A 10615-nucleotide genomic window follows, 5' to 3' on the forward strand; every position below is an offset into this window, starting at 1 on the left:
CTGGGTTACGGACCCAGCCGAGCCCACATTTGTAAACCCTGCCCTGGGCAGCCTGGTTTTCAAGAAGGGTGATGCTGACTCTATCTAGGGAGATAAAAGAGTATGATTTTATTTCCTCCTAAGATATACCAGAAGGTAGAAAGAAGGCACTTGGCCTCAAACAAAAACAAGAAATCTGAAAGAGAGTCAGGCAGATCCCTCTTTTTTATTTTTCATATTCATTTCTGAAGTCCAGCCCATTTTTGCTTCAAATAGCTCCCATACTCACTGCTTTCCTGGCTGTCCCCTCCCTCGTCCAGTCTCTGGTCACTCTTTAAGTCCCTGCTCATATCCCCGCTGCTTCAATGGCAAAACTCCAGCTGGGGCGCATCTTCTTTTTCTTCACCTGACACGCCCCCTGCTTCACCTAAGTGCCCGTTCATGCCTGTACTGCCCCTGTCCCTGAAACCATCCCCCACAAGTAACCCTCACAGGCCCCTTCTCCAAATCACTGAAGCAGTTGCATTACTACACGTAGAATATTTAACAGTTTAGGGCAACTTAGGGGTTTATTTTTGTTTTTCTTTTTTTTACATATTTCACGTGTGATTTCTGTTTCTTGAGCTGGATTGCATGCACCTCAAGAGTGAGGAGGAGGATATTTCATTTCTGAACAAAGCACAGTGCTAATTATGTAGTAGGTGACCAAGAAATATTTTCAGATTGACTGTAAAGAGGTTGGGACATTTGTTCTGAGTTTAGACTCTTCTTGAACCCTTGAGATTTTTTTCTCTGAAAGTCTCATCCCTCTCCTCCCCTTCCCACCCCTCTTTTTTTCTTCAACTACTTTATATTGACCACCTACCTCCTCTGTGTCAGGCACCATGCTAAGTGCTTTACATGCTTTGTTTATTCCTCACAACTACCCACTTTACAGATGAGAAAACAAAGGCTCATGATTATTAAGCAGATTGGCCAACATCTAACATGAAGTCGTTAAGCTGCAGAGCTGGGCTTCACACCCAGATCAATCTGACTCCAGAGCCTTTAACCAGTGTTTTGGGTTGTACTGTCTTCATTCTTGTCTTTTTCTCTTCTTCCCGCCCCCCTTTTCTATTTCTTTTCTTTTCCTCTATTCAAAGATGCAAATAGATTAATGTAAGGTCAGGGTTGAGAGTAGATGTTATTTGCAAAATATTTCAGTTCCTTTTCTTTCCTCCTCTTCAAAATATTTCTTTGAGATGCACAGGGTTGGCGACCAAATGCTGCTCTCCAAGTGGGCCCTGGGGGCAGCTTGTCCACACCATGATCCTGGCACACCATTCAGCTGTCTTTTCTCTCATTGTTTCTGTCTGAGGGTTTTGCTCCAGACTTTACTGTAATGTACAATGACTTGCTATAGAAAGAAGGTCAGGTCTTGAGAGGTGAAAGAAGTATCAAGTTGGCAAGGTAGAACTCTTGGGTTCTTTCTAGACAATCTCTGTGTAATTCCTTCCTACCTGGGAATTAAAATGAAGTAAATAACCTAAAACATGTGTATTCCTCCCCTCCCCCCCACCTTTTTTCATTCCAGAAAAGTGAGATACTATTAGTAACCTAAATACCTTACCTTTGTAGTTGCCAAGCGAATACTGGGGTGGACCAAATACAGAGTATGAATTACTTCAAAAACGGTTAGATTTTAAGTAAGGTTTTTTTTTTTTTTTTTTTTCCTTTCTGTATCATGAGAACTTTGTCATATATGTGGGTGTGGGTCAGTATTTGGTGTTGATTGACATATGATCGATTAGGGCACTTGTGGTCTTGTCAGGAGACAGACTTTAGAAACCACTTTAGTGGTTTAGGTGAACAAATGATAAAATTCTCTTGTGGATTTGAAGATTTAGCTAATAATTGATTTTTTTTAATGTCCTGACTTTCTGGTCCATTAGATTTGCTTTTCCTTTGATTTAAGGCCCAGGACTGGGTTCTTTGATGAGTTCTTTTTAATCGGACTGCTTTATACTTGAGTTCTTATATTTGACTTTTTGCATTGAGATGCTTCTTAAATCTTTTTGTTTTACAAATCAGGGAAGATAACAACTTTTTCATTTAAGTTTAAGTTGAGTGTTTGGTGTAAACTTGGATCTGTGAAACTCATTCTAACTGTTCATACATGTGCAGAGCCAGAAAGTTAAAGAAGCTGATTCAGAGAAAGCGTTTGTCAGCCAGTTTTGCTTGGCATTTGGCTAATTACCACAACTGATTGGTTGACTAAATATTTCACCTTTAGAGGATAGTTGGTGGTGTTAACCTGGTGCCACTGCTTTTTTAATAGAAAATGCTCAATAATTATAGTTTTATTAATCCCTCTTTTTAAAAGTCTGAGCTGTTGGTTAACTGATGACTATTTTAGCCTGAGACCAGTTCTTTCCTGAGTGTCCTGCCGACACTGCATAGAAACAGGGACTGCTCAGAGCCCTTCTCCTGGTCTCTGCTCTTTTCCTGGAATGTCTTCTCAGTACTGGCTTGGGCATGCTGTCCTTGTGCGCCACGAAAATCACATTCTTGCTGCTGGCTTTTGTACCTCAGAGCTGAATCTACTTGCTCCAGTTTGCCTTCAGAGGATCTCTTGGTCATTTTCCGGGATGTTGAGTTACATGTTTTCTTCCTTAGATGGGGCCCAAGGAAAAATCTTTTTGGAAATTATATTCTCATTTTGAAGCTCTGACGGGGTCCAGAAAGCTTGTTTTACAGTTTTTTTGAAGTTGGCCAATATTACATTTCTAGAACACTGGCACATTTATAGTATCATTCCATCACTTATTATTGGCACCAGCTCATGGGAAGCTGCTAGCAGTCTCAGTCTTATTTTTGTCTGGATAAGGAAAGGCCAGAGCATTTGAACGGCATTGAAGTTCTATGCTTATTCCATAGTGGTTTGGTAGTTGAGTATGGAACTCTGGACATTCCTAATAACCTGATTTTTCTTGTTGTCCTCTTGGTCTTATCTGTCTACTGTGGTTGATTTAGTCATTGACATTAGGACAGTCAAAAACACTGACTCAGTTAATTGTAGGTCCTCAGGGCTCATTGGCTGAAAAGACATCCACAGCATTTTTTCTCCACTTTTCATTTGGTGGAACACTGACCAAGCAAAGCCTCAGCAGTTAGAAGGTGGTTATGGCCTGGAAAAGGGTCTAGTGTGCGGAAGTACCAAAGCTCTTCCCATCCTGGTCTAAGTGTAAGACCCAAAGGACCTGGTCTCTGACAGTTAATAAAAGAACTGGAAAGTATTCCAGAGATGGGGTGGAGGGTAGACTCCTTCTAGGACTTTGTGACCACCTGGATGCAGGTGGTATTAGATCAGGGGTTATCTAACACATCTCACAGAGTGTCACTTCCTGGGAGAAGAAATGATGGATGAAAGTGGGATTGTGGGGCAGAGATGATGAGCGCTGGTCAGGAAGGGCCTCTGTGGGGAATTGGGTTTGCTTGCCTGGAAGGGGCCGTGAGGAGCCCCTCTGAGGGCTCTCCTTGCCCTTGCTGTGTAAGATATGAGAAAATGAGTATCAGAAGCTACTAGAGAAGTAAGGTGTGTCCTGAGGGAAAGCTGGCTTTGGGTTTCTACCAAAGCTGAGGTTAGGGGAGGACTTGTGAAAAGTTGAAGACGTAGAGAATATTGTACCTGGCACGGCGCACCATGGAACGTGGAACTTATGCTTTCAGTGTTTGAGACTGTCCTACTGTGTCTTTTGCCTGCTTTCTAATGTTTCCATCTGTAACTCTGTTCAGACCTCATCCTTTTTACTTAGATAGAGGCTTAATTTGGAGTGAAGTGTATAGTATACAATCTGTCCAACCATAAAGGCCACACTGTGTATCATGTCATCCCCATAAAACGAGCTCTTTATAGACTGTCCATGGAGAAATCCCCTACAAATCAGAAAAAAAGTGATTACATAGAAAAGCTGAAAGTGCTTCATGTATCACAGGGAAATGACAGGACTAGAAAATCAAAAATCAGAAATGGGCCGTTATAGCCTAAAGCAAATCCTGAAGCCGTATTTTGTATTCTTCTTATAGTAAGACTATCACTACTTTAAAGCCGAATATGTGGATTTTGTTCATTTGAGATATATATATATATATATATATATATATATTTTTTTTTTTTTTTTTACTAAAGTTCTGTTGGGCCTTTGCCTCCAGATTTGACATGATGAAAGAGGCTTAAGCACGTTCTTCCTCAGAGCCTGCAAAGCGCAACACGAGAGAAAAGGGATACTATGTCTGGGAACAAGGAAAGATTTCACTTGATGAGATCGTAGAACTTGTTTTCTATAGGGAAGAGTTGGGCTTGAATCGCTTTCTTTGCAGCCCGTTGTTAATACTTTCACCTGTCGGTTCTCTTTCCGGCCCCTCCGGGGCTTTTGCTTCTGCTCACACTGCGGCGGGAGCTCCGTCTGTCTGCGGTCCCTCCGGACCGCCTGCGGGGGGCGCCACCGCCACGGGTTCTCCCCGTCCCGAGACCTGACGGGGCTTCAAGGCCCATTTCTGCCCTGAGCCTCTTCCCTCGCATTCCCTTGCTCCATCATTTATCCCCTTGCTCTATTATACTTCCCACCTGCTTACCAACCCCTCTTGGGCTTTTTTCCTGTATTCTTTGATGCTCCACGAATCTCTCCCACCTTGAAACAAAACGTTAAAATCCCTCCCTCGGCCCCCATCCTCCTCTAGCTGCTGTGCCGCCCAGCTTTCTGAAGAAATCTTGGGTGGTTCTCCCTCGCACACAGCACACAGCTCAGGCACCCTCTGTGATGGGTTTCTGTCCCTGCCGCGGGGAAACTGTTGTCGCCCGAGTCAACGATGACTTTCCAAAGCTTTTCTTTCCTTATGTAGCTCCAACTTTTCAGTTATATTTAATAGTTTTTAATAACACAAATAGTACATAAATCCAAGCTCTCTAAAAAAAGAAAACGAAAATTCAAACAATGAAAAGTAGAGAGAGTAAAAAGTTATAGTTTCCATTCATATGCTCGTCCTTCCCTATTCCCATTCCCCAAGCCCACTTACTTCCTCAAAGGTATTTACTGGTAACAATCCGGTGCTTAGTTTTTCTATACATTTGCATATCTCTTAGATAAATAAGTAGATAAGATGGATAGATAAGACGGGTAGGTAGATTGTATGATTACACACTCTTTTTACTTACTAGTAACATTATGTTCAACCTTGCTGTTGATGTAGGAAAGACGTTAGGGTTCAAAGCCGTCGGCCAGAAAGGAATTCTTGAGACGTCTTTGGTGCAAAAAGGTGGTTTTATTAAAGCATGGGGACAGGACCTGTGGGCAGAAAGAGCTGTACTGGGGTCATGAGGAGCGGCCCATTATACACTTTCAAGTTGGGAGAGGGTTAGGGATAGCGTTAAGTCTCTAAGGAATTTTGGAAGCAAGGTTTCCAGGACCTTGAGGGGGCTAGCTATTGTTGGGAAAAGGCCATTTATTACCATCTAATAAAACCTTAGTCAGGAGACCCTTCAGATGTCTATCGGTGGGCCATATGCTTGGGGGATGATGGCCAACACGTATCTTGGGGGGTAGAGAGAAAGGAAATTTCCAAAAGAATTTTTATATGTTAAAGTAGACTTACAGGATCCTGGTGGTGGGGGGGTGGGGTGTCCAGCTAGGATCGCCTTTTGCCCTCAGCAAAGTGTCAGCATTGAGGTAGTGCGTCCCTTAGAGGAAGGTCACTCTGTTCCAAGGACTTGTCAAGGGGCTGTAGGTAGTAAGGAAATTTAATAATTTCTCTTCTGCCTTTGTCTCCCACATCACTTTCACACTAATTTAGAGGTTGTTTTTGTTTTTGTTTTTTCAGTATATAGAGACCTAAATCTTCTCTTGAAATTATCTTTCCTTTTGCTTCTACGACCTCACTCACTCCTGATTCTCCTTCTGTTCCTTTGATCATTTCTTCTCCTCCTCTTTCACTGCCCCTTGTATTCTATCCCTTTCTTTAATGTCACGACTCTGCGCCCTTGTGCCTTTCTCTCCTTACCGGGTATCCACTGCCAAGGCTCCTTCTACCAGGTGGCTGGAGTCAACCTCCCCCGTGCTCTGGTGACGCTGGATACCGTGCTGAATGCACCATGTACTCTTTTCACTGAACAGTCACACAGCCCATGAAGTTGGTGGTACCATCCCTGTGGAGTCTGGGGTCTTAGAGGATGAAATAACCTCCTGAAGGCCACCAGCCTACTAAGTTCAAATCCAAGGTCAGGCTAACCCCGGAGCCTGTGTCCTTAGTCAGCAAGATGAATTGCCTCTATTATGTGTAGTGTCATCTTTCTCTACTGACCTATCTACATACCCTCTCCCCTTGGGTGCTCAGGGTTACTTGATACTCAGTAAGTCCAAAGCCAAACATATTTTTCTCCATGTCGCCTTCTTGTCCCCTTCTTCGTATAGTCTCCTATACACATACACTCCATTGCTCAAGCCAGCACCATCCTGCACCCTCCACCCGCAGTGCTCACATCCATTCAGCCACTGATAGATTTGAGCCCTGGAACATCTGGTCTTTATTCCTCTCCGTGTCAACGGTAGTTGCATGGCTTACTGCTCAGCCACCTCACCTGTCTCTCCGAAGTTTGCCTCCTAATCCCTCCTCCACAGGGTACCAGAGTGCCCTTTCTGAAAAGAACATCTGCTCCTGGAAGAACGCCAGGGTTCCTGTTAGCTATTTTGGTTATTATATTCCATTTACTTCTTTTTTTTTTTTTTTTAAGATTTTATTTATTTATCTGACAGAGACAGAGACAGCGAGAGAGGGAACACAAGCAGGGGGAGTGGGAAAGAGAGAAGCAGGCTTCCCGCCGAGCAGGGAGCCCGATGCGGGGCTCGATTCCAGGACCCTGGGATCATGACCTGAGCCGAAGGCAGACGCTTAACCAACTGAGCCACTCAGGCACCCCTGTTCCATTTACTTCTTATTAGAGAAAATTTTAACCAGATGCAATGGTAGAGAGAATCATATAATGATTTTTCATGTTGCTTTTAAGAAAAAAAATTGTATTCGTTGTTATATCCCCGAACTTGGGATTCAGTGATCCAGTCCCCGTGAGGCCTCTCCTGAGCTGACCTTTGTGAACTTCTCACGCCACCCCCCGCCCCCGTGTCCTGGGTCCAGCTATAGCACCACACCCAGGAATCCGAATGTGCTGGCATGGCCCCTTCAGTCTGACTAACAGCCTCGTCCTTCAGGACTCAGCTCTCAGTCGTCTGCATCACCTTCCCTGGTCCTCTTCCTCCCCCTGTAGAAAGGACTGACCATTCCCTTCTTTGGGCTCCCACTGTAACCCCTTATTTCTTTTCAAGTCCCTACAAGATATTGTATTGATTTGTTTATGTCTGTTTCTCTCTGTCAGCCTTCAACACAAATCTGTACTGCTCACCTCTTATCTCCTGCTCCTGGCTCAGTGACAAATTGCTTTTCAGAAATGTGTCTACCAATTTAATCTCCCTCCACTAGGACGTGAAAAAGCTGGAATCATTTTTTAAACATCTGCATTATATTGATGGGTGAAAAATAGTATCTTGGTGTAATGAGCATTTCCTTGATTATTGGTGAAATTGACTATTTTTTGCTATTCTTAATATTTGTCTATGTTTCCTGTAGGAATTGTCATCTCATGTCCATTGCTCATTTTTTCTGTTGGTGTTTTTCTTATCAGTTTGTTTATGAGCTCTTTGTACGATAAAGATATTATCTCCTTGTATTTGTTGTAAATTCCCTTGCATCATTTTTCCGTCTTGTTCTTATATATATGGCATTTTTTTTTTTTACAGAAAGAGTTTTTGAATTATAACGCAGTGCAAATACTGCTTTTGATGGGGAGGTTGTTCCATTGTTTTTTTAAAAAAACAATATTTTAAAAATTGAGATATAATTCACATACCATAAAGCCCACCATTTTAAAGCATACAGTTTAATGGTTTTTCTTTTATTTATTTATTTATTTATTTATTTATTTATTTATTTATTTATTTATTGGCTATTATAAATATTTTATTTTTTTATTATGTTAATCACCACACATTACATCATTAGTTTTTGATGTAGTGTTCCATGAATCATTGTTTGCATTTAACACCCAGTGCTCCATGCAGTACGTGCCCTCTTTAATACCCATCACCAGGCTAACCCATCTCCCCACCCCCTCCCCTCTAGAACCCTCAGTTTGTTTCTCAGAGTCCATAGTCTCTCACGGTTGTGTAACCATCACCACTATCTAATTCTGGAACATTTTCAACACCCGCAAAAAAACCCAGTATTTGTTAGCATCTACTCCCTACTCCCCATTTTCCCTAGCCCTAGCCAACCACTTACCCATTTTCTGTGTCTATGGATTTGCCCATTTTGGACATTTCATTTTTTTTTTTTAAGATTTTATTTATTTGTCAGAGAGGGAGAGAGAGAGAGAGCACAAGCTGGGGGAGTGGCAGACAGAGGGAGAAGGAGGCTCTCCGCTGAGCAAGGAGCCCGATGTAGGACTGGATCCCAGGACCCTGAGACCATGACCTGAGCCGAAGGCAGACGCTTAACTGACTGAACCACTCTGGTGTCCCATCATTTTTTTAAAAAATTTTATTTATTTATTTATTTATTTTTCCTTTTTTTTTTTTTAAGATTTTACTTATTTATTTGAGACAGAGGGAATGAAAGAGACAGAGAGCACATGAGAGTGGGGAGGGCCAGAGGGAGAAGCAGACTCCCTGCCGAGCAGGGAGCCCGATGTGGGACTCGATCCCGGGACTCCAGGATCATGACCTGAGCCGAAGGCAGTCGCTTAACCAACTGAGCCACCCAGGCGCCCCTTATTTTTCCTTTTTTATTTTATTTTTTTAAGATTTTATTTATTTGACAGAGAGAGCACAAGCAGGGGTGCAGTAGAGGGAGAGGGAGAAACAGGGTCCCTGCTGAGCAGGGAGCCCGATGTGGGGCTCAATCCCAGGACCCTGGGATCATGACCTGAGCTGAAGGCAGGTGCTTAACTGACTGAGCCACCCAGGCACCACCATTTTGGACATTTCATACAAATGGAATCATACAACCTTTTGTGTCTGGCTTCTTTCACTTACCACAATGTTAACAGACAGAGTTCATCCATGCTGTAGCATAATCAGTCCTCTGTTCCTTTTTATGGCAGAATACTATTCCATTGTATGAGTATACCACCTTTTGTTTATCCATTCATCTGTTGATGAACGTTTGGATTGTTTACACTTTTTGCTATTATTAACAATGCTGCTATGAATATTTGTGTACACATTTTTGTGGACATATGTTTTGAAATCTCTTGGGTGTATCTAGAGGAGTTAAATTATTGAATCATATGTTAACTCTATGTTTACCTTTCTCACCAAACTAATTTTCCATAGTAGCTGCACCATTTTATATTTCCTCTAGCAGCAGTTTATGAGGGTTCTAATTTCTCTGCATCCTCACCAACACTTGTTTCCATTGCTATTTTATGTAGAGTCCTTATAGTAGAAATTGGATATGAGAACTTATAAACCCCTTTAATCCATTTGGGTTTAGTGAATATAGTTAGATATATACTCTCACTAAAGAATTTTTTGTGATCAGAAAGAATTTTACCAATACTATTAATGCATATTTGTAAAGAAATAAAAATGTCAGTGTTAGGAAAGAATCATCAATACAATTATGATATAAAATATTTTCTTCAGTTTTATAATATAGTACTATAAAATATATTTGCTTTTGGAAGTAAGTGTTCCTCAAAATTTCTCTGCCCCCAAGTGATTATTTTACCATTATTAACTTTCTGTTATATTACCTTATAACAATATTTTGCTTGTTTTTTTATATTTAATTGTGTTTTGGAAAGGGTTATTGACAAATTCCCATATGCCCCAAAGTTAGTCAGATGTTTAAGTAATGAACTATTAAACATGAAATGGAAAGAGGGAGCAGTATTTAGAACAGAGAGTTTTAGTCTTTAAATTTTATTCCTCTTTTTGGTCTCTTCTAACAGAGATGTTTGAGTTTTCATTCATTGTAAAGGGAACAAGCTTAGGAGAAGAGGGTCTACCAGTAGAGAGAGAAGGGATTAGTGGGGGTGATATAGGTTAGAACCTCACCCTAATGTGACACCTAACAAATATTGATTAGCTGGTGAAGTAGAGCTATCGACGTAAGAGAATTTGAGAGCCAGAAAAAGCAGATGATAGTAATCCTGAAGTGGCCGTGAGTAAAGCTGGGGAGGCAGAGTCTTGCATAGATGAGCTGGCTGCTGCCGGTGCTCAAACACTGTTTGGATGGGAACTATCATCCAGGACTGGTTTTTTCCAGTTCCCAAAGACATCATGATGCCCCTGATATGAGGAATGCTGATTCCAGAGAGTTGTCTCAATAAAATTGAGTATAATCCTGGAGCAAGTGGGAGCTTTTCTTCAGTCACCTGTAATATGAGTTTTCAGTTTGGGTTTTGTTACAGTTCTCATTATGTATGTCTCACTAGCATATCTATCTAGCATATCTATCTATCCATCTGTCTGTCTGTCTATCTATCTATCCCATCTATCTATCTATCTATCTATCTATCTATCTATCTATCTATCTATCTATCTAT

At 41.6% G+C, this 10615-nt stretch overlaps 1 protein-coding gene across 3 annotated transcripts in view; it reads left to right on the forward strand.

The window, feature by feature from the left end:
• The window catches only part of RASGRF2 (Ras protein specific guanine nucleotide releasing factor 2), a 237917-nt gene that overhangs the window by 68632 nt on the left and 158670 nt on the right, over positions 1-10615 (forward strand). The window lies entirely within an intron of this gene.

The sequence above is a fragment of the Mirounga leonina genome, unplaced genomic scaffold (genome assembly GCF_011800145.1).
Source record: "Mirounga leonina isolate KUSES-001 unplaced genomic scaffold, KU_Mleo_1.0 Mir_168, whole genome shotgun sequence".
In the NCBI taxonomy this organism is placed as follows: domain Eukaryota; kingdom Metazoa; phylum Chordata; class Mammalia; order Carnivora; family Phocidae; genus Mirounga; species Mirounga leonina.